The sequence below is a fragment of the Pelophylax lessonae genome (genome assembly GCF_965119305.1).
Source record: "Pelophylax lessonae genome assembly, contig: HAP1_SCAFFOLD_57, whole genome shotgun sequence".
NCBI classification, from domain to species: Eukaryota; Metazoa; Chordata; class Amphibia; order Anura; family Ranidae; genus Pelophylax; species Pelophylax lessonae.
In genome coordinates, this window is record NW_028120142.1 from 325,753 (window position 1) to 350,936 (window position 25,184).

Below are 25,184 nucleotides of genomic sequence, written 5' to 3' on the forward strand. Positions count from 1 at the left end.
GTACGTGGTGTTTCTGGTGGTGTCTTTGGGGGTGCACACAGCAGAGCGTGAAGAGGGTGCAGATAGAGAGGATGAGGAGGGTGCAGAAGAGGGTGCACTATAATATGCTTTCTACAAAGTATATTATACTGTGGATTACCCCCCTCCCCTCCCCTTTTTAGTGCACTGCACAGCTATTACCAAAAATTTTGCAGCCCTTTAAGTGACTTTTGTGGACATTAACAGAGCAATTTGTGTGACTGCTGCCGATCTCTAACTGCCCCTAAAGCACCGACTGGATACCTGCCCCTAACCTGAAAAGATACTAGTAGACCTATATCGAAATACCAGCCCTGAAAAGGACTTTTGTGGATCTTCACAGAGCTATTTGTCTCTGGCAATCTCTCCCTCAAGAGCACAGGCAACCTCTCCATACGCTGGCAAAAAGCGGAATGAGAAATGTCCGACAGCTCAGGTCTATTTATAGGGTAGGGGGCATGTCCATGTGCTGAAATGTTTTAATTGGCTGTCCCATTCCTGGCGGTTGTGTCATGGGTCAAAGTTCTCCCCAATGTAAACTAATATGGCCGCCGCGAACAACGCCATGTGTTCGCAAAATTGGTGGGTAGCGAACAAGCAAAATTTGCCGCGAACCAACCGCCGGGCAAACCGCAAGGCCATCTCTACCTGTGAATGCCTAATGTACGTCCAGCCACAGTATACAAAGTTCTTTGCTGTCAGGTGAACTCATGTTGGCAAATTTTTGGGGCCTGTACTGGCCGACACTTACTTCTTTATCCTGTCCAGGATAATGCCTAATTTTTCAGACTAGAATTGAAAATCAATGGATCTGTAAACATTTAGCTAAATTGTGTAATGGTGGATGCGGACCCATTTTATAGACGTGTGAATGGACCCTATATGTATTTGACATGTATTTACCTGCTGCTGTCAGTTCTGGCTGATTTAGAAAAATAATAATATTTTTTTTTTGCTGAAAAAAACATTTTTTTTTTATGGCAACTTTTCCAATAGCAATACTTCTGGTATGTCAGTGTCCATGTTGTGGGACTATGTGTGCACAGCTAGTAAGTATTTTGTGGCTGCAAATATGACCTGGAGGTTTTCCCTGTTTGCCTGCCATTAAAAAGAATGGGACATTTGAGCGAGTTTGCAAGAACCATTCGCGAACCGTCCCATCACTACTCAGTAATGCCCTGGTCCAGATCTGGGAGGAAATACCCCAGGACACCATTTGTTGTCTCAAGAGGAGCATGCCCCGACATTGTTAGGCATGCATACAAGCACATGGGGGGCATACAAACTACTGAGGGCCATTCTGAGTTGCTGCAATGACATTTCAGGAAAATGGACTAGCCTGCTGCATGATTTTTTCACTTTGATTTTCGGGGTATCTTGGAATTCAGCCCTCTGTAGGGTGATCATTTTCATTTTCATCAAACGAGGTGGCATCCTTTATTTCCCAACACATTACCCAGTCCATACCAGTATAGATCCTAACATATTACCCAGTCCATACCAGTATAGATCCTAACATATTACCCAGCCCATACCAATATATATCCTAACATATTACCCAGCCCATACCAGTATAGATCCTAACATATTACCCAGTCCATACCAGTATAGATCCTAACACATTACCCAGTCCATCCCAGTATAGATCCTAAAACATTACCCAGTCCATCCCAGTATAGATCCTAACACATTACTCAGTCCATATCAGTATAGATCCTAACACATTACCCAGTCCATACCAGTATAGATCCTAACACATTACCCAGTCCATACCAGTATAGATCCTAACACATTACCCAGTCCATACCAGTATAGATCCTAACACATTACCCAGTCCATACCAGTATAGCTCCTAAAATATTACCCAGCCCAAACCAGTATAGATCCTAACACATTACCCAGTCCATATCAGTAAAGAACCTAACACATTATCCAGTCCATACAAGTATACATCCTAGCACATTACCCAGTCCATACCAGTATAGATCCTAACTAGAGTTGAGCGAACACCTGGATGTCCGGGTTCGGCGGGTTCAACCGAACTTGAAAAAAAAGTCCGGGTTCGAGAACCAGACTTAACCCGAACTTTGCCCCGATCCCGAACCCCATTGAAGTCAATGTAGACCCGAACTTTAAAATGCCTCTTCAATAGTGTTGAGCGAACACGGACTTTATTATTCGCGTTCGTACCGAATAATTGGATTTTTGTTACCCGAACACGGACCCGAAAACTTTACTGTATGTTCGGGTTTAAAATCCGTGTTTGGTCATTTTATTTCCGGGTTTGTATGTAATGGCGCGCTTTTAATGGCGGGCTTTCAACAGCCAATCAACAAGAGTTTAACTGGTGTGCCTTAAGCCATCCCAGCCATGCCTACTAATTTTTTTGTTGAAAATGTAATCTTTATTTTGCATAAAAGATATACAAAAAACAATACTTTTGTCGGGGTACATTCTCCCCTGTACTGCGACGCAGCGCATAAATACACTACATTACAATACATTTCCGGTCATACTAATAAATACATTCAATCACATACATTCATTCTGCGGTATGATGCCTGATGTGTTGTGCGGAGTAAGGATACCCCGTGCCATCACATCATGCATGACGCCGCAATACCCCTGAAGCATGAAACTGAAAAATACGTTATCTATACGTTGCATTCCTTAAACGATATAAAATAATAAACATTTCAAAAAAGCAACAGGTGTGATGGGGGGTGGGAGAGTGGGGGTAGGGGGAGGGGGAATGAAATCACAGGCCCGAAGCTTTATTGAATGGACAAAGACACACAAGGGAGAGTGGGGGAAGGGGAAATCTTCAGACCTCCTCTTCCTCCATGAGATCCATCAGGTTATAGTCTCTGAGCAGACTGTGGATCAGTCTGCGACAGTCCTCAATGGACATCCTCTCCCTCTGGTGGATAAGGCGCTTTCTGGCGCACCATAAAGCGTCCTTAAAGCAACACAACACCCGCCAGGCGTTGTCAATGTCCTCTTGGGAAAAAGTCCCATGAAAAAGTCCATTCAGCACAGCAAAATGTGTGATGCAGTCTGTGGAACAAAGTCTCTCAGTTCAGGTTCCAAGGCCCTCAACAGGCTCTGTGCAAATGAGCACTCCCAGAAAACGTGAAATGACGTTTCCTCATGGATGATACAAAAGGGGCAGTGCCTGAATCTGCACAAGTTTCTGGCATGCATAAATGTCCTGAGTGGCAAACCCCCCTGGACAGCCATCCACGCCAGATCTTTATGCCTGTTGGTGAGTCCCTTTGAAGAAACATTCCTCCAGACCACTTTGCAAGTGGCTGAAGGGAGGCCTGGAACAGTCTCAGCAATGTCCGATGCTCTGATCAACTTGTAGATAGTTTTTGGCTTCCACAAGTCGGGCTTAACTCCATGCAGCCCCAGCTCCTTGATGAACTTGAAAGTGTCCAAGTAGTACCAAGGAGTGTCCCAGTTGTAGGGGATGGAGCTGTCCCATTTGTCCCATCCAAGGGACCTCCAGAGAGGCAGGAGGAAAAAACGGGACATGGAGTTGCCTCCAGAGTCCGAAGTTTTGTCAATCAAAGTTCTGCGGATGCAGTTGCAGGCAAAGAACACCCCCAGTAACGTTGCGATGTCGGGCACGCCCTTACCGCCCTTGAGGGGTTCCTTGAACATGACTGCTCGCTTCACTCTGTCCATCTTGGAGCCCCAGATGAAGTGGAACACCGCCCTGGTGATGGCCTTGCAGGTGTTGACCCGGGGGGGGCCAGGCCTGGGCGAGGTACTGCAACACAGGGAGGATCTCGCTGCGGAGTACCAGTGTTTTCCCTTCGATGGTGAGTTCTCTGAGGCTCCATAGTCCAAACTTTTGTCTCATCTTGGACAGTCTCTCCTCCCAAGACTTCAGGGCTGCGCCCTCAGCTCCAAACCAAACTCCAAGAATTTTGATGAAGACCGTCTTGATGCTGAAAGGGATGGATGCAGAAGAAGGCAGGAACCACTTTCCGAAGAGCATGATCTCTGACTTGTACACGTACAGTACCACTATACACAAGTTCAGATGTTTTTCCTGACTGCAAAGAACCCAAAAAAATGCCTGCTTTGAAACCGGCAAGGTGTGGAGAGAAGCTTACCCCCTGAGCTGAAAGTTTTCTAATACATACAATCCTTTTTTTTTTTCTGGTTCTGGACATGCTACAGAGCTGAAACTTCACAGGTACACCTTTTAGACCCCCCCAGACACAAAATCACACAAAAATAGTTCTTAAAAATTGTCATTTTTGATTAAAAAAAGCCAATTATTGAAAAAAAAAAAAAAAAAGAAATTTTTTCATTTTTACTTTGGATTTCAGATCTGAGTGGTCTAAAAAGTGTACATGTGAAGTTTCAGCTCTGTAGCATGTCCAGAACCATAAAAAAAAGATTGTTTGTATTAGAAAACTTTCAGACAGGAGGTTGGCTTCGCTGCTGTAACACCTTGCCGGTTTAATAGAAGGCATTTTTTTGGGTTCTTTGCAGTCAGGAAAAACATCTGAACTTGTGTATAGTGGTACTGTGCACAAGTTCTGATGTTTTGCCTGCCTCCATAAACCCCCAAAAAATGCCAGCAAAAACACACCTGGGCATTTTTTTTTTTTTACGCTAGCGTTTTTTTTGGCATTTTTTGGGGTTCTTTTGAGGCAGGCAAAACATCTGAACTTGTGTATAGTGGTATATATACACACATACATATATTTATATACACACCTAGACATATATAGGTGTGATAGTAGCAGAAATATATTACTGTAAATGATTTCATTAGCGCAAGCATATATTTCTGCTACTATCACACCTATATATGTCTAGGTGTGTATATTAATATATGGATGTGTGTATATACACCACTATACACAAGTTCAGATGTTTTGCCTTCCTCAAAAGAACCCCAAAAAATGCCAAAAAAACGCTAGTGTCAAAAAAAAAAATGCCCAGGTGTGTTTTTGCTGGCATTTTTTGGGGGTTTTTGGAGGCAGGCAAAACATCAGAACTTGTGCACAGTACCACTATACACAAGTTCAGATGTTTTTCCTGACTGCAAAGAACCCCAAAAAATGCCTTCTATTAAATCTCTTTTTTTTTTTTTTAATTTTTCAATAATTGGCTTTTTTTATCAAAAATGACAATTTTTAAGAACTTTTTTTTGTGTGATTTTGTGTCTGGGGGGTCTAAAAGGTGTACCTGTGAAGTTTCAGCTCTGTAGCATGTCCAGAACCAGAAAGAAAGATCATATAGGTGTTAAAGTTAAAGGAGGGTCCCGACCCACATCCCTGTTCTACTGAAAAATTATCTTTTTTTTTTTCATGGTTCAGGACATGCTACAGAGCTGAAACTTCACATGCACACCTTTTAGACCCCCCAGATACTAAATCCAAAGTAAAAATCAAAAAAATCTCTCTCTTTTTTTTTTTTTTTTTCAATAATTGGCTTTTTTTAATCAAAAATGACAATTTTTAAGAACTTTTTTGTGTGATTAATAGTTAATGGGGCATGACCCAGAACCCTAGGAACTTTTTAGGGGCATTTATTGGGTTTTAGGGCTTAATAATTGTGTTTTTTGATTACCGAAGTTCGGGTCCCATTGATTTCAATGGGGTTCTGAAATCCAAACCGAACTTTTGGGAAATTCGGGTGTTCTGGTCGAACCAAACTTTTCAAAAGTTCGATCATCCCTACATCATACGTGCTGGCTGCTGATTAGGGACAGACAGTGAAAAATTATACTGTGTCCGAAAAGAATTCAGGGTCAGGTCGGAGTGCAGGCAGGGCGAGTTATTAGGGCATTTTAGGGTGAGGCTGGAGAATAGGCAGGGTCAGTGTTCTACATCGATTTTGCTGTGTGGGGGGTTTGCAGTGCCAGTGACCGATCTTATCGATCATTTTAGGGCGAGGCTGGAGAATAGGCAGGGTCAGTGTTCTACATGGATTTTGCTGTGTGTGGGGTGGTGCAGTGAACACAATCTTTTTGCCCTCTGAGGAGGAGGGAGAAAAAAATATTTTTTATCAGTCAGTTGTGTGCAGCGTTTTTCCTTCAGTGCTGCTGACTCTGATAATACACTGCTGTGTTCACATGTGCTATTATTGAGTGATTTTAAAATGTATACACTTTTTTCTATTCCACTATTCAATATACACCCTTTTGGGTTAAAAAAATAAAATTGTGGCATAGTCTGTACTAATCTTTTTAAAAATGACAAACTTAAAGGGGGATTTTCTTTTTTTTTTCCCTTCATAGCCTGCAGCAGAGCTGACTGATATAAGACACTGCTGTGTTCACATGTGCTATTGAAAAATCACCAATTTTATATCATATTTTCTATTCCGCTATTCAATCTACACCCTTTGGGGTAAAAATAATTAAATTGCGGGATAGTCTGTATCGGTACGTGCGAGATACACCTTTCCAATTTTTGGGGTGCATCTCATACCGCCGAGGATTGCAGGGTGCTTCAGTTTGCCTCCTGCCTGTTCCGAACTCCTCCTACTCCTCATCCTGCCTTTGGGGTACAAAAATAGTAATCAGGGCCTAGTCTGGGTCTGTACGTGTGAGATAGATACACCTTTTGATATCATATTTTCTATTCCGCTATTCAATCTACACCCTTGGGGTAAAATTATTAAATTGTGGCATAGTCTGTATCGGTACGTGTGAGATACACCTTTCCAATTTTTGGGGCTCATCTTACACCGCCGAGGATTGCAGGGTGTTTCAGTTTGCCTCCTGCCTGTTCTGAACTCATCCTACTCCTCATCTTCATCCTGCCTTTAGGGTACAAAAATTGTAATCGGGGCCCAGTCTGTGTTTGTACGTGTGAGATACACCGTTTTATAAAAATTTTTCTTCTCCGCTATTCAATCTACACCCTTTGGGGTAAAAAGAATTAGATTGCGGCATATTCTGTATCGGTACGTGTGAGATACACCTTTCCAATTTTTGGGGCTCATCTTACACCGCCGAGGATTGCAGGGTGTTTCAGTTTGCCTCCTGCCTGTTCCGAACTCCTCCTACTCCTCATCCTGCCTTTGGGGTACAAAAAAATAGTAATCAGGGCCTAGTCTGGGTCTGTACGTGTGAGATAGATACACCTTTTGATATCATATTTTCTATTCCGCTATTCAATCTACACCCTTGGGGTAAAAATAATTAAATTGCGGCATAGTCTGTATCGGTACGCGTGAGATACACCTTCCAATCTTTTGGGGCGCATCTTCCACCGCCGAAGATTGCAGGGTGCTTCAGTTTGCCTCCTGTTCCGACCTCCTCCTACTCCTCATCCTCATCCTGCCTTTAGGGTACAAAAAATTAAAATCGGGGCCTAGTCTGTGTTTGTACGTGTGAGATACACCGTTTTATAAAATTTTTTCTATTCCGTTATTCAATATACACCCTGTTTGAGTGTAAAAAATTAAATTACGGCATAGTCTGTATCGGTACATGTGAGATACACCTTTTTAAATTTGTTTGGCGCATCTCCTTCCACCGCCGAGGATTGCAGGGCGCTTCAGTTTGCCTCCTGTTCCGAACTCCTCCTACTCCTCTTCCTCATCCTGCCTTCAGGGTACAAAAAATTGTAATCGGGGCCTAGTCTGTGTTTGACGCGATGCTGCTGGCATTCCCACCTGACAGCGGGGCTACAATGGAAGCACAAGGCCCAGGTAGAGGAGGAGGAGGAAGAGGTCGCCAACGCAACCAGGGCACCGCCAGCACCTCAGAAGGCAGGGTTAGCATGGCCGAAATGTGGAAAAGCTTTGTCAGCACGCCACAACAAACAGCAGCACCAGCAGCTCATATGGAACGTCTTAGCAGGAGGCAGCATTTCACCAACATGGTGGAGCAGTATGTGTGCACACGCCTACATGTAGTGAATGACGGGTCTGCCCCCTTCAACTTCTGGGTCTCCAAATTGGGCACATGGCCTGAGCTTGCCCTTTACGCCTTGGAGGTGCTGGCGTGCCCTGCAGCCAGTGCATTATCTGAACGGGTATTTAGCACGGCTGGGGGCGTTATCACAGACAAGAGCAGCCGCCTGTCCAGAGACAATGTGGACAAGCTCACGTTCATTAACCCTCCTCTTATGACCCGTGTTCAGGTTTTGAATGTCTATAAGTATCACATAAATTTGTTTATTGCATCAAGATTTTTTTACTTTGTCAGGAACCTCTATTTAAACAATGTAATAGAAAAAGAATCCTTTTCACTAAATTATAAAATACTGTGGTGAAAATTAAGACGTTCATGGTGTTAGGGTAAATTCTGACCCAGTCATAATATAGGATTTTAGGACACTAATAAGTTCCAAAACTGAAATCATAAACACTCTCTCTGCTTAGTAACAGTGACAGCCAATCATCTCTCGACCCTGTGAGCTGTAGTTAGGGAGGGGCCTATCTCTTTTCCTGCTTGTCTGCTTCTCTAAATAAAGTGAAGAAACATAGGACCAATACATTTCAGAGTTGCTGACTTTATTTTACCATTTGTTAAATGTGAAAATGAGAGGTATGCTATCAATAGAAAGGTCTAAGGGGTCACACCAAAAATATTAAAACCAATCTTTTCAAGGATAAAGAAGCCTAACAAGGTAACCAAGAGGTAAGAAACAAATTTGATGATAAATAATTATTCAGAGGGTATTTTATGGCTGATTTAAAACACGGGTCAAAACCGACCCTAACATCATGGATAGTAACGGAATTCTAACATAAGAGGAGGGTTAAAATGAACCAGGCATGGATCCCACAGGACTTTTCCGTACCTTGTGCAGAATAGAGATGGATACCGACCTTACCCAGCCATTGTTCTATTTTTGATCTTTCTCACTCTTTTGGGGTGTACTCTCATTTAAAATGACTGAAAAAAAGCAGTGTTGGCTACCTCGTCCTCCTCCACCGCCGCTTCCACCTACACCGCCCATAGGTGTGCGCAGCCTATTGCATTAGGGTGTGCACCCCAAAGTTTAAATACACATGCATGTGTTTGCCTACATGTATATGGCCCCGGTACATTACTCTCCCTGCTGGCAAAGTGAAATACCATGTTTCCCCGAAAATAAGACCGGGTCTTATATTAAATTTGGCTACAAAAAACACACTAGGGCTTATTTTCAGGGGATGTCTTATTTATTTACGGCATGTACAATAATTTACATTTATTCAAAAACAGTCATGTCACCATGACGAAGTGGTTGTAACCCTAACAAAAAAAAAATCTTGATTCTTTAAGGCATGATAGACAGCACAGTGCTTGTATTTTGTCATTTACCCCTCTCTTTGTTCTAAAAAACCTGGAATAAAAACAATAAAATGTTTTTAAAAAATTTCCTGCGTCCCCTGTCTTCTCAGGAGTCAGCATTAGGACATTCAGTAATCCCAAAAATAAACCTTGATTAAAGGCATTATAAAATTATATAATCCGTTTTGTAAATAGATTATAGAGTGTGCAATGTGTCTCTTTTTGTAACTTTATAGTAGAAAATACCTTATTTACAGTGCCATTGGGTGCTCACATGACCCACCGGAGCTCTTCTTCCCCGCTTTCTGCACTGCAGAGTGAGGGGCCACTGACGTAAACCGCGAGGAGAGGAGATCTACCTCAGGTCATATGAGCGCCCAGCGCGCTGTAAATAATCTATTTTCCACAATAAAGTTGCAAAAGGAGACACACTGCACATTATATAATCTTTTTACAAAATGGATTAAATGTTTTTAGAACAACTTTAACTAGGGCTTATTTTTGGGGTAGGGCTTATATTGCAGCCATCCCCAAAATTAACGCTAGGTCTTATTTTCAGGGTAGGGCTTATTTTAAGGGAAACAGGGTAGAAGTGTGTGGCACTTCTCTTATGGCAGAGCAGGTCCGAGGGAGATCTTTCCCATCTCCTCACTGGCAAACAGAGCGATAATGCTAATGTGCCCTAGGTGATTATGGTGTGCCCAGGCACACCCTGTGCGCAAGCCTATGACACCGCCACATCCACCACCACCTCAACCTCCCTCCTACTCCATATGGGCCTCGTCCTTCACAGATGAAGAACATTGTTTTATTTTTCTGTTTTTTTTTTTGTTGTTTTAAGTTATTTCCCTATCCACATTTGTTTGCAGAGCACTTGCCATGCTCTTAACTACATTTTGCTGCCATTTGCAGCACTCTAGCCCTTTCCATTGGTGTTTTAGAGCCATTTTAGTGCCTGAAAGTTCGGGTCCCCATTGACTTCAATTGGGTTCGGTGTCCAGGTAAAGTTCGGAAAAAGTCCGGGACACGGACCCAGACTTTTTTTTCAAGTTCGGCCGAACCCGCCGAACACGGACATCCAGGTGTCCACTCAACTCTACTCTTAAACAAACATGGAAAGGGCTAGAGGGCTGCAAATGGCAGCAAAAACATCTTAAGAGCATGGCAAAGTGCTCTGCAAACAAATGTGGATAGGGAAATAACTTAAAATAACATAAAAAACTGAAAAATAAAAAATAATCATCTTGAATGATGTTAGAGGAGGACGAGGCCCATATGGAGTAGGAGGTTGAGGTGGCGGAGGATAAGGCGGTGTAGGTGGAAGCAGCGGCGGCAGTGGAAGAGGATGAGGCCCATATGGAGTAGGAGGTTGAGGTCGCGGTGGATGTGGTGGTGTAGGTGGAAGAGGCGGTGGAGGAGGATGAGGTAAACAACACTGGTTTTTGTTTTTTATTTTATTTCTTTTTAAATTAGGGTACACCCCAAAAGAGTGAGAAAGATCAAAATACAACAATGGCTGGGTAAGGCCAGTATATATGTCTATTCTACACAAGGTATGGACAAGTCCTGTGGGATCCATGCCTGGTTCATTTTAATGAACGTGAGCTTGTCCGCATTGGCTCTGGACAGGCGGCTGCACTTGTCTGTGATAGCGCCCCCAGCTGTGCTAAATAAACATTCAGATAATACACTGGCTGCAGGGCAGGCCAGCACCTCCGAGGCATAAAGGGCAAGCTCAGGCCATGTGCCCAATTTGGAGAGCCAGCAGTTGAAGGGGGCAGACCCATCATTCGGTACGTCTAGGCCTGTGCACACATACTGCTCCACCATGTTAGTGCTGGGTTGTGGTGCTGCTGGTGGAGCTCCTGTTGCAAGGAGAGGACGTGGTTGATCTTTGCCAGCTACACGCACAAGTGAAACACCTTTCTCATCTGCGAGTAGGTGACATAACCTTACAGCAGTATTTGGCAGGGCCTAATGCGCCTCAGGAACCTCTCCCTACAGTAGTTATAGCAGAGTTACATGCTGCGCTGTGTGACTCCAGCTTATATAGAGTTTGGGTCACATGCTGCACTGGCCAATCACAGCCATGCCATTAGTAGACATGGCTGTGATGGCTTCTAGGGCACACTAGTAAAACGCTTGCTGATTGGCTGCCTTGCACCTGTTGAAAGCGTGCCATTAAAACCGCGCCAAAACATCAAATAACATTACAGAACAACGGACAGTACCCGAACATACAGTGAAATGTTCAGGTCCGGGTACCGAGTACCCAAAAGTCCGGTACGAACACAAACAATACAGTCTGGGTTGGCTCAACCCTATTCCTAACACATTACCCAGTCCATACCAGTATAGATCCTAACACATTACCCAGTCGAAACCAGTATAGATCCTAACATATTACCCAGCCCATACCAATATAGATCCTAACTTATTACCCAGCCCATACCAGAATAGATCCTAACATATTACCCAGTCCATACTGTAATGGTATTGTGGTATCGACACCATCTTGTCCTCGGCATCCATCTTGTTCACTGACACAGGCAAAATTCCAGTAAGCTGTAACAGCAAATGTGTACTCCGCAGAGATAGCCCCCCCCCCCCTGCTCTTCACTCGAGTGCCTTATCTTCAAACACATCCTGGTTGGAAGGTCATAAAGTCTTTTCAGCCCTTCTAGCAGGAGTTGGGTCTCCGAGGACAGCAGGGGGTCAGAGCAGATGTCCATTGAAGCGGCCTTGTAAATTCCCAAAGCCCAAATTGTTAAGGTACATCTCACAATCCGTGCTCAAGTCATATCTTTTTACCCGAACATAACATATTAACAAAAAGTAGATATTTGGGTGCCCCATAAAATACCAATCGAATTAAGACCCAACACGGACACCTTCATGCCTAGGAAAGACTAGGAAAGACAAGCTAGCGATCCAATGCCGTACAGGTCAGGGGTTAATCTGAGATAGCCCATGTTTAGTGTCTGTAGAAAGCCAATTCAAAAACGGACCATCAAATATCGGTTTCAAGCATGTAACCGTTTCATGCTCCAGATATGAGTGTTTTTAATGAATCTGTGTTAATAGACTCAGTTTATAGACTCAGAGTACTTCTGGTGACACCCCCTGGAGGGTCAGAGAAAAACACAGGAACTGAGAGAGCTGCCAGTTCTGATCCTAACATCGAGGCCATAACATCGCTCAAGGGAAATCAAATATCACATGTTCAGCTTCCAAAACTAAGGTAATACCAGGACCGTTTTAATGCAAGTATTTTCATCCTTTCTCTTCATATTTCTCCATTGCTGTATTGTGTCTCTATTTCTTTGTAACCCATTTTTCTGTAAACATTATTTTGAAAAATATTAACTTTGTCTCTAAGCTCTTAAACGCAAACTGACCCAAACAAACCTGCCTCCTGAAGCGCGCTACTATGTGTTACAGACGGTTATTTTAAAGTCATAATTGATATTTGTACTGTTTAGGCTAACCTATCTGAACCATTCTTGTCTGAGGTGACAGTGGGTGTGTTACAGACAGTTATTATAAAGTCATAATTGATATTTGTAAAATCACGAGCGTCCTCTCTGCTCATTATAACGTAGAGGTGGTGGCAGAGAAAGGGTTAATCGTTTAATTAACCCGGTGACAATCGCTCTCAGTCTGCTGGCATCTAGTTTGTGGTCCCGCGAGCTGGACAATCTGTGTGCTGGGTGCAGCTGAGAGTGGCATTGTTACACAAGTGACGGCAGGGTGTGAGATTGCTTGGTCTTTGGTCACGGGGTGGATAAAAAGGCCAGGGGTCTGATACCCGCCAACGTCATACATACCAGTATAGATCCTAACATATTACCCAGTCCATACCAGTATAGCTCCTAAAATATTACCCAGTCCATACCAGTATAGCTCTAAAATATTACCCAGCCCAAACCAGTATAGATTTAAACACATTACCCAGTCTATACCAGTATAGATCCTAACACATTACCCAGTCCATACCAGTATAGATCCTAACATATTACCCAGTCCATACCTGTATAGATCCTAACACATTACCCAGTCCATACCAGTAAAGATCCTAACAAATTACCAAATCCATACCAGTATAGATCCTAACACATTATCCAGTCCATACCAGTATGTAGATCCTAGCACATTAGCTAGTCCATACCAGTATAGACCCTAACACATTGCCCAGTCCATACCTGTATAGATCCTAACACATTACCCAGCTCACACCAGTATAGATCCTGACACATTACCCAGTCTATACCAGTATAGATCCTAACACATTACCCAGTCTATACCAGTATAGATTGTAACACATTACCCAGTCTATACCAGGATAGATCCTAACACATTACCCAGTCTATACCAGTATAGATCCTGACACATTACCCAGTCCATACCAGTATAGATCCTAACACATTACCCAGTCCATACCTGTATAGATCCTAACTAGGGTTGAGCGAACACGGACTGTATTATTTGTGTTCGTACCGAATAATTGGATTTTTGTTACCCGAACACGGACCCGAAAACCGAAAACTTTACTGTATATTTGGGTAAAAATCCGTGTTCGGTCGTTTTATTTCCGGGTTTTGTATGCATTGGCGCGCTTTTCATGGCGGGCTTTCAACAGCCAATCAACAAGCGTTTAACTGGTGTGCCTTAAGCCATCCCAGCCATGCCTACAAATGTGTTAGTAGCTGTGATTGGCCATCTGAAGCATGTGACCAAGTCTTTAAGTTTGAGACCGAGCGCCGCTGCGTCATTCTGCTGTGTAGTTCAGGGACAGAGCACACATAATACGTGCTGGCTGCTGATTAGGGACAGACAGGCAAAACTCATTTGTGTCCGCATAGAATTGAGGGACAGGTCGGAGTGTGTTAGGCAGGGCGAGTTGTAGGGCATTTTAGGGAGAGGCTGCTGATTTTTAGGGTCAGTTTTCTACAATCGATTTTGCAGTGACCGATCTTATCAATCCTTTTAGGGAGAGGCTGCTGATTTTTAGGGTCAGACAGTGTGTTCTACAATCGATATTGCTGTGTGGGGTGGGGTTTGCAGTGACCGATCTTATCAATCCTTTTAGGGAGAGGCTGCTGATTTTTAGGGTCAGACAGTGTGTTCTACAATCGATATTGCTGTGTGGGGGGGGGGGGGGGGGTTTGCAGTGACCGATCTTATCAATCCTTTTAGGGAGAGGCTGCTGATTTTTAGGGTCAGACAGTGTGTTCTACAATCGATATTGCTGTGTGTGGGGGGGTTTGCAGTGACCGATCTTATCAATCCTTTTAGGGAGAGGCTGGAGATAGGCAGGTGTCAGTGGTCCACATCGATTTTGCTGTGTGTGTGGGGTGCAGTGAACACAATCATTTTTGCCCACTGAGGAGGAGGAGGGAAAAAAATATTTTTCTAACAGTCACTGTGTGCAGTGTTTTTTCTTCAGCTGTGCTGTGCTGACTCTGATCATACACTGCTGTGTTCAGTGTGCACATGTGCTATTATTGAGTGGTTTCAAAAATCATACACTTTTTTCTATTCCACTATTCAATATACAGCCTTGGGTTAAAAAAATTAAATTGTGGCCTGCAGCAGAGCTGAATGATATAAGACACTGCTGTTCACATGTGCTATTGATAAATCACACCAATTTTATATCATATTTTCTATTCCGCTATTCAATAAAAACCTTTGGGTATAAACAATTAAATTGCGGGATAGTCTGTGTTGGTATGTGTGAGATACACCTTTCCAATTTTTGGGGTTCATCTCATACTTCTGAAGATTTGAGGGTGCTGCCTGTTCCAAACTCCTCCTACTCCTCATCCTGCCTTTTAGGGGTACAAAAAATAGTAATTGGGGCCTAGTCTGGTTCTGTACGTGTGAGATACATACACTTTTTTTGATCATATTTTCTATTCCGCTATTCAATAAAAACCTTTGGGTATAAACAATTAAATTGCGGGATAGTCTGTGTTGGTACGTGTGAGATACACCTTTCCAATTTTTGGGGTTCATCTCATACTTCTGAAGATTTGAGGGTGCTGCCTGTTCCAAACTCCTCCTACTCCTCATTCTGCCTTTTAGGGGTACAAAAAAATAGTAATTGGGGCCTAGTGTGGTTCTGTACGTGTGAGATACATACACTTTTTTTGATCATATTTTCTATTCCGCTATTCAATAAAAACCTTTGGGTATAAACAATTAAATTGCGGGATAGTCTGTGTTGGTACGTGTGAGATACACCTTTCCAATTTTTGGGGTTCATCTCATACTTCTGAATATTTGAGGGTGCTGCCTGTTCCAAACTCCTCCTACTCCTCATCCTGCCTTTTAGGGGTACAAAAAATAGTAATTGGGGCCTAGTGTGGTTCTGTATGTGTGAGATACATACACTTTTTTTATCATATTTTCTATTCCGCTATTCAATAAAAACCTTTGGGTATATACAATTAAATTGCGGGATAGTCTGTGTTGGTACGTGTGAGATACACCTTTCCAATTTTTGGGGTTCATCTCATACTTCTGAAGATTTGAGGGTGCTGCCTGTTCCAAACTCCTCCTACTCCTCATCCTGCCTTTTAGGGGTACAAAAAATAGTAATTGGGGCCTAGTGTGGTTCTGTACGTGTGAGATACATACACTTTTTTTGATCATATTTTCTATTCCGCTATTCAATAAAAACCTTTGGGTATAAACAATTAAATTGCGGGATAGTCTGTGTTGGTACGTGTGAGATACACCTTTCCAAGTTTTTGGGGTTCATCTCATACTTCTGAAGATTTGAGAGTGCTGCCTGTTCCAAACTCCTCCTACTCCTCATCCTGCCTTTTAGGGGTACAAAAAATAGTAATTGGGGCCTAGTGTGGTTCTGTATGTGTGAGATACATACACTTTTTTTATCATATTTTCTATTCTGCTATTCAATAAAAACCTTTGGGTATATATACAATTAAATTGCGGGATAGTCTGTGTTGGTACGTGTGAGATACACCATTCCAAGTTTTTGGGGTTCATCTCATACTTCTGAAGATTTGAGGGTGCTGCCTGTTCCAAACTCCTCCTACTCCTCATCCTGCCTTTAGGGGTACAAAAAATAGTAATTGGGGCCTAGTGTGGTTCTGTACGTGTGAGATACATACACTTTTTTTGATCATATTTTCTATTCCGCTATTCAATAAAAACCTTTGGGTATAAACAATTAAATTGCGGGATAGTCTGTGTCGGTACGTGTGAGATACACCTTTCCAATTTTTGGGGTTCATCTCATACTTCTGAAGATTTGAGGGTGTTGCCTGTTCCAAACTCCTCCTACTCCTCATCCTGCCTTTTTGGGGTACAAAAAATAGTAATTGGGGCCTAGTGTGGTTCTGTACGTGTGAGATACATACACTTTTTTGATCATATTTTCTATTCCGCTATTCAATAAAAACCTTTGGGTATAAACAATTAAATTGCGGGATAGTCTGTGTTGGTACGTGTGAGATACACCTTTCCAAGTTTTTGGGGTTCATCTCATACTTCTGAAGATTTGAGGGTGCTGCCTTTTCCAAACTCATCCTACTCCTCATCCTGCCTTTAGGGGTACAAAAAATAGTAATTGGGGCCTAGTGTGGTTCTGTACGTGTGAGATACATACACTTTTTTTGATCATATTTTCTATTCCGCTATTCAATAAAAACCTTTGGGTATAAACAATTAAATTGCGGGATAGTCTGTGTTGGTACGTGTGAGATACACCTTTCCAATTTTTGGGGTTCATCTCATACTTCTGAAGATTTGAGGGTGCCCTAGACACTACGCCTGCTATTGCCCAACGCAGCAAGGGAACGAGCGCACCAAAGCCAGCTCAAAGGAGTTCTCTAGCGTGGAAGTTCTTTAGAAAATGTGCTGATGACATGACACGAGTGGTTTGCACCCTGTGCAATCAGAGCCTGAAGTGAGGCATAAACCTTCTCAACATGAGCACAACCTGCATGATCAGGCATCTAAGTGCAAAGCACGAGCTGCAGTGGAGTAGACACCTTCAAAACCAAGAAACGTCTCTGGCTCATCCTGCTTCCTCTTCTGCTGCAGTCTCGGCCGCTCCAGCCAAATCTATAGTGATACCAGCACCTGCCACCCCGCAAACAGACGATCTGTCAGCAACACCACCACCTGGGTCACCAACCATCTCCACAATGTCCCGTGGAAGCGTTCAGCTTTCCATCTCCCAAACACTTGAGAGGAAGAGGAAGTACCCCCCTACCCACCCGCGATCCCTGGCCCTGAATGCCAGCATTTCAAAATTCTTGGCCTTTGAAATGCTTTCATTCCGTCTGGCGGAGACGCACAGTTTTAAAAACCTTATGTCGGTGGCCAGGGGCTGACTGCCAACTTTCGGCCCGGGGTTAAAGCACAAACCAGAGGCCCATGGTGCAGCGACACGGCCGCCCTCCCACTCTCCCTCCTCCTGGCCTCCTTCTGACCCCCATTCCAGGCTGAAGCTCCACTCCAGGTGTTCTCTACTCAATGGCTTAACTCAGGGCTGGCCGGGGGAGGAAAGTCTCCAGTGGGGCATGGAACCGGCCTCCGTTTAGACACAGTTTACACCATCCATGCTGGGGGGGAGGCTGCGCTCTGTCCTTGTCTTCATCCCGCACTCAGTAGGTCAACTGTGGGGATGTTTTACTTCTCTTCACTAGGAATTCTTTAGCCATGTCTGTGGCAAAAGTGGTGCAGCCTTTTTACGGGGTATCAGAGCGGCCCAGGGGGCAATTGCCCCCCTGCCCCCTGGCCCAGTCCTCCCCTGTCGGTGGCTGTCCCACAGTACATCGTGCCCAGCCACCACTACTTTTCCAGGCAAGCCATCCCTTCCTGCACAACCAAGTGGGGGAAAAAATCAGGTGTGCACTGCGCAACGCCATCTGTGCCAAGGTCCACCTAACTACCGATACGTGGACCAGTAAGCACGGTCAGGGGCGTTATATCTCCCTAACGGCACACTGAATAAATGCAGTGGTGGATGGGCCTGAGGCGGATAGCAATTTGGCGCATGTCCTTCCACCACCGAGGATTGCAGGGTGCTTCAGTTTGCCTCCTGTTCCTAACTCCTCCTACTCCGCTTCCTCATCCTTTACCGCCTCCTCATCCGGACAACGTAACACCTTCACCACCAACTTCAGCACGGCCAGGGGTAAACGACAGCAAGCAGTTTAAAAACTTGCCTGTTTGGGGGAAAAACTACACACCGCGCAGGAGTTGTGGAGGAGCATGGAACAGCAGACAAATGAGTTGCTGCCAGCGAGCCTCAAGCCCGGCCTGGTGGTGTGCGATAACGGGCGAAATCTCACAGCAGCTCTGGGCCTAGCCGGTTTGACGCACATCCCTTGCCTGGCGCATGTGCTGAATTTGGTGGTGCAGAGGTTCCTTAAAAACTACCCCGATATGTCAGAGCTGCTGCAGAAAGTGCGGGCCGTCTGTGCGCACTTTCGGCATTCTCACCCTGCTGCTGCTCGCCTGTCAGCGCTGCAGCGTAACTTCGGCCTTCCCGCTCACCGCCTCATATGTGACATGCCCACAAGGTGGAACTCCACCTTGCACATGCTGGAAAGACTGTGCGAGCAGCAGCAGGCCATAGTGGAGTTTCAGCTGCAGCACGCACGCATGAGTCGCTCTGCGGTACAGCACCACTTCACCACCAATAACTGGGCCTCCATGCGAGACCTGTGTGCCTTGTTGCGCTGTTTTGAGTACTCCATCAACATGGCCAGTGCCGATGACGCCGTTCTCAGCTTAACTATCCCACTTCTATGCCTCCTTCAAAAAACAATTGGGGCGATGATGGAAGAGGATGTGGCACAGGATGAGGAGGATGAAGAGGTAACATTTCCAAGGCTTTCAGGGCAGTCATTCACAAGGGGCTCCGAGGGTGGGTTCCTGCACACACAAACGCCAGGGACACAATAGTCCAGCAGGGGCACAGTTCTGGAGGATGAGGAGGAGGAGGAGCTGGAGGAGGAGATGGAACCATGTTCACAGCAGGGTGGCACCCAGGCCAGCTCATGGCCATCACTGGTGCGTGGCTGGGGGGATACAGAGGACACGGACGATACACCTCCCACAGAGGACAGCCTTTCGTTGACTCTGGGCAGCCTTGCACACATGAGCGATTACATACTGCAGTGTCTCCACAACGACCGCCGAGTTGCCCACATTCTAACTTGTGCTGATTACTGGGTGGCCACGCTGCTGGATCCCCGTTACAAGGACAACGTACCGTCCTTAATTCACTCACTGGAGCGCGATCGCAAGATGCGCGAGTACAAGCGCACGCTGGTAGACGCGATGCTGCTGGCATTCCCACCTGACAGCGGGGCCACCGTGGAAGCACAAGGCAGAGGAGGAGGAGGAGGAAGAGGTAGCCAATGCAACCAGGGCACCGCCAGCACCTCAGAAGGCAGGGTTAGCATGGCCGAAATGTGGAAAAGCTTTGTCAGCACGCCACAACAAACAGCAGCACCAGCAGCTCATATGGAACGTCTTAGCAGGAGGCAGCATTTTACCAACATGGTGGAGCAGTATGTGTGCACATGCCTACATGTAGTGAATGATGGGTCTGCCCCCTTCAACTTCTGGGTCTCCAAATTAGGCACATGGCCTGAGCTTGCCCTTTACGCCTTGGAGGTGCTGGCGTGCTCTGCAGCCAGTGTATTATCTGAACGGGTATTTAGCACGGCTGGGGGCGTTATCACAGACAAGCGCAGCCGCCTGTCCAGAGACAATGTGGACAAGCTCACGTTCATTAAAATTACCCAGGCATGGATCCCACGGGACTTTTCCGTACCTTGTGCAGAATAGCGATGGATACCGACCTTACCCAGCCATTGTTCTATTTTTGCTCTTTCTCACTCTTTTGGGGTGTACCCTCATTTAAAATTTCTGAAAAGAAGCAGTGTTGGCTACCTCGTCCTCCTCAGGGCCAGATCAACGTAGGGGCTATTGGAGCTGCAGCTCCAGGCCCCTACCTTTATATAGGCCCCGGGTTGGCCATATTCACTGTTACCGCTCTTCTGTCACTTGTAAACACAGAAGTCTGGCTTCTATGCTCGCTTCCCCAGGCAGCTCCCTCAGAACCTCCCCACACAGCACGAAGGCCGGACAAGGAGGCACAGTTGCCGATGCATGGATGTGTTTATGGGCTTCAGAGACAGCATCCCATGTTGAATTAGGCATGCATGGCTGCACCCTTCCTCCTCTGGGTGCATGCCAAGGCACGGCCCTTAAGGCCCTTCAAAATCCTCAGCACCAAGCCCATGATGTGCAAAAAATATATACAATGTGTATATATTAGCGCGCCAGGAAGATAAATCAGGATCTGGTGTAATAAATATATAAATATATGTGTGGATAAATAAAGTGATTAATTGTTTAAATCAATTATTAAATTAATTAAAATTAATTGCAGCTGCTATGTAAAGTGCGGGTGCTGATAGTGGTAAAAAAAGTAATCACAAAGGTGATAACTATAGCGCTTGCAGTGTCCCCTAGTGGGAAAAAATATATAAATCACAGTTGTGCTTTTTATAAATGTAAAAGTGATGCTCTCAAATATATATACTGAAAAGATACCCTGATAAATAGACAAATAAATAAGTAGATAAGTAAATAAACCACTCATAAATATAGTCCTTCACAATGTACAGTGATAAAAACTTTCAGTGTATTAAAAATGTTGAATATAAATCATAAAGTCCAAACAAAGCTAAATAGTAAAAAGTGCTGGTGCTCGTTGCTTGATTCCTTGGTGCTTCCTTCACCGTGAATAAATAAATGAAATGCCCACTCACCAAATGCTGTGGGTTTTATATGTCATATGACACTAAAACCGTCTGTGCTTATTAGGAGATCTTGCCCGGTTCGGATAGCTCTCCCTGGGTCTTTGCAGCCACTGCGGGTTAAACCTCCACCTCGGGTAAGTCCCCTCCAGCCACGATCCCAGCCTTGGAATGTGCCCCTCCTGCAAGTCCCCTCCAATCACAGCCGTGATGGGGAAATGAAAAGCGGATAGTGTGGTATTGTTTCCAATATCTTTTATTCACACACCCCATGCATTAACAACAATAAATCCATAAAACTTCCAGCAGGTGATAAAAGGTGCCCATCCAAAGTTCAAAATTAGACAGCAAAATCGTGAGGTAACCGTGTTCAATCCAAACAGTGCAGGCAAACAAATAGGACCGTCATACGTTGGGCACAGCCAATGACGAAACGCGTTAGGTGGAACGCACATCGTGACGTCATACGCACTCGAGTGGAACGCACATCGGAACTACCGCTCTCCACTCTCTGTGCCCAACGTATGACGGTTTTAGTGTCATATGACATATAAAACCCACAGCATTTGGTGAGTGGGCATTTCATTTATTTATTCACGGTGAAGGAAGCACCAAGGAATCAATCAACGACCACCAGCACTTTTTACTATTTAGCTTTGTTTGGACTTTATGATTTATATTCAACATTTTTAATACACTGAAAGTTTTTATCACTGTACATTGTGAAGGATTATATTTATGAGTGGTTTATTTACTTATCTACTTATTTATTTGTCTATTTATCAGGGCATCTTTTCAGTATATATATTTGAGAGCATCACTTTTACATTTATATTTAGCACAACTGTGATTTATATATTTTTTCCCACTAGGGGACACTGCAAATGCTATAGTTATCACCTATGTGATTACTTTTTTTTCCACCAAGCCCATGATGCTCTTAATCCGGCCCTGGTCCTCCTCCACCGCCGCTTCCACCTACACCGCCCATAGGTGTGCGCAGCCTATTGCATTAGGGTGTGCACCCCAAAGTTTAAATACACATGCATGTGTTTGCCTACATGTACATGGCCCCGATACATTACTCTCCCTGCTGGCAAAGAGAAATAGAGCAGAGCAGGTCCAAGGGAGATCTTTCCCATCTCCTCACTGGCAAACAGAGCGATAATGCTATGTTCCCTAGGTGATTAGGGTGTGCCCAGGTACACCAGGCACACCCTGCGGGCACGCCGATGACAACGCCACATCCACCACCACCTCAACCTCCCTCCTACTGCATATGGGCCTCGTCCTTCAGAGATGAAGAACATTGTTTTATTTTTCTGGGTTTTTTTTTGGTTGTTTTAAGTTATTTCCCTATCCACATTTGTTTGCAGAGCACTTGCCATGCTCTTAACTATGTTTTGCTGCCATTTGCAGCACTCTAGCCCTTTCCATTGGTGTTTTAGAGCCATTTTAGTGCCTGAAAGTTCGGGTCCCCATTGACTTCAATGGGGTTCGGTGTCCGGGAAAAGTTCGGCAAAAGTCCGGGACACGGATTCGGACTTTTTTTTCAAGTTCGGCCGAACCCGCTGAACACGGACATCCAGGTGTCCGCTCAACTCTAATCCTAACACATTACCCAGTCCATGCCAGTAAAGATCCTAACACATTACCCAGTCCATACCAGTACAGATCCTAACACATTATCCAGTCTATACCAGTATAGATACTTACACATTACCTAGTCCATACCAGTATAGGTCATAACACATTACCCAGTCCATACCAGTATAGATCCTAACACATTACCCAGTCAATACCAGTATAGATCCCAACACATTACCCAGTCCATGCCAGTATAGATCCTAACACATTACCCAGTCCATACCAATATAGATCCTTACACATTACCCAGTCCATACCAGTATAGATCCTAACACATTATCCAGTCTATACCAGTATAGATACTAACACATTACCCAGTCCATACCTGTATAGATCCTAACACATTACCCAGTCCATACCAGAATAGATCCTAACACATTACCCAGTCCATACCTGTATAGATCCTAACACATTAACCAGTCCATACCAGTATAGATCCTAACACATTACCGAATCCATACCAGTATAGATCGTAACACATTACCCAGTCCATACCAGTATAGATCCTAACACATTACCCAGTCTATACCAGTATAGATCCTAACACATTACCCAGTCCATACCACTATAGATCCTTACACATTACCCAGTCCATAGCAGTATAGATCCTAACACATTACCCAGTCTATAAGTCTATACCAGTATAGATACTAACACATTACCCAGTCCATACCTGTATAGATCCTAACACATTACCCAGTCCATACCAGTATAGATCCTAACACATTACCGAGTCTATATCAGTAAAGATACTAACACATTACCCAGTCCATACCTGTATAGATCCTAACACATTAACCAGTCCATACCAGTATAGATCCTAACACATTACCCAGTCTATACCAGTATAGATCCTAACACATTACCCAGTCCATACCAATATAGATCCTAACGCATTACCCAGTCCATACCAGTATAGATCCTAACACATTACCCAGTCCATACCAGTATAGATCCTAACATATTACCCAGTCCATACCTGTATAGATCCTAGCACATTACCCAGTCCATACCAGTATAGATCCTAACACATTAACAAGTCCATACCAGTATAGATCCTAACACGTTACCCAGTCCATACCAGTATAGATCCTAACACATTACCCAGTCAATACCAGTATAGATCCTAACACATTACCTAGTCCATAGCGGTATAGATCCTAACACATTACCCAGCCCATACCTATATAGATCCTAACATATTTCCCAGTCCATACCAGTATAGATCCTAACACATTACCCAGTCCATACCTGTATAGATCCTAACACATTACCGAGTCCATACCAGTATAGATCATAACACATTACCTAGTCCATTGCGGTATAGATCCTAAAACATTACCCTGCCCATACCAGTATAGATCCTAACATATTACCCAGTCCATACCAGTATAGATCCTAACGCATTACCCAGTCCATACCAGTATAGATCCTAACATATTACCCAGTCCATACCTGTTTAGATCCTAACACATTACCCAGTCCATACCAGTATAGATCCTAACACATTAACAAGTCCATACCACTATAGATCCTTACACATTACCCAGTCCATACCAGTATAGATCCTAACACATTACCCAGTCTATAAGTCTATACCAGTATAGATACTAACACATTACCCAGTCCATACCTGTATAGATCCTAACACATTTCCCAGTCCATACCAGTATAGATCCTAACACATTACCGAGTCTATATCAGTAAAGATACTAACACATTACCCAGTCCATACCTGTATAGATCCTAACACATTAACCAGTCCATATCAGTATAGATCCTAACACATTACCCAGTCTATACCAGTATAGATCCTAACACATTACCCAGTCCATACCAGTATAGATCCTAACACATTACCCAGTCCATACCAGTATAGATCCTAACACATTACCCAGTCAATACCAGTATAGATCCTAACACATTACCTAGTCCATAGCGGTATAGATCCTAACACATTACCCAGCCCATACCTATATAGATCCTAACATATTACCCAGTCCATACCAGTATAGATCTTAACACATTACCCAGTCCATACCTGTATAGATCCTAACACATTACCGAGTCCATACCAGTATAGATCATAACACATTACCTAGTCCATTGCGGTATAGATCCTAAAACATTACCCTGCCCATACCAGTATAGATCCTAACATATTACCCAGTCCATACCAGTATAGATCCTAACGCATTACCCAGTCCATACCAGTATAGATCCTAACATATTACCCAGTCCATACCTGTTTAGATCCTAACACATTACCCAGTCCATACCAGTATAGATCCTAACACATTAACAAGTCCATACCAGTATAGATCCTAACACATTACCCAGTCAGTACCAGTATAGATCCTAACACATTACCTAGTCCATAGCGGTATAGATCCTAACACATTACCCAGCCCATACCTATATAGATCCTAACATATTACCCAGTC

At 44.0% G+C, this 25,184-nt stretch overlaps 1 protein-coding gene and 1 pseudogene across 2 annotated transcripts in view; one reads left to right on the forward strand and one right to left on the reverse strand.

Annotated features, from left to right (window-relative positions):
* LOC309543479 (CD209 antigen-like protein A) overlaps nt 1–25,184 on the forward strand; it is a 106,524-nt gene that overhangs the window by 36,502 nt on the left and 44,838 nt on the right. The window lies entirely within an intron of this gene.
* Nucleotides 2,843–4,024, reverse strand: LOC309543480 (annotated as a pseudogene). Its single transcript has one exon. The product of its transcript is annotated as an uncharacterized misc_RNA (transcript).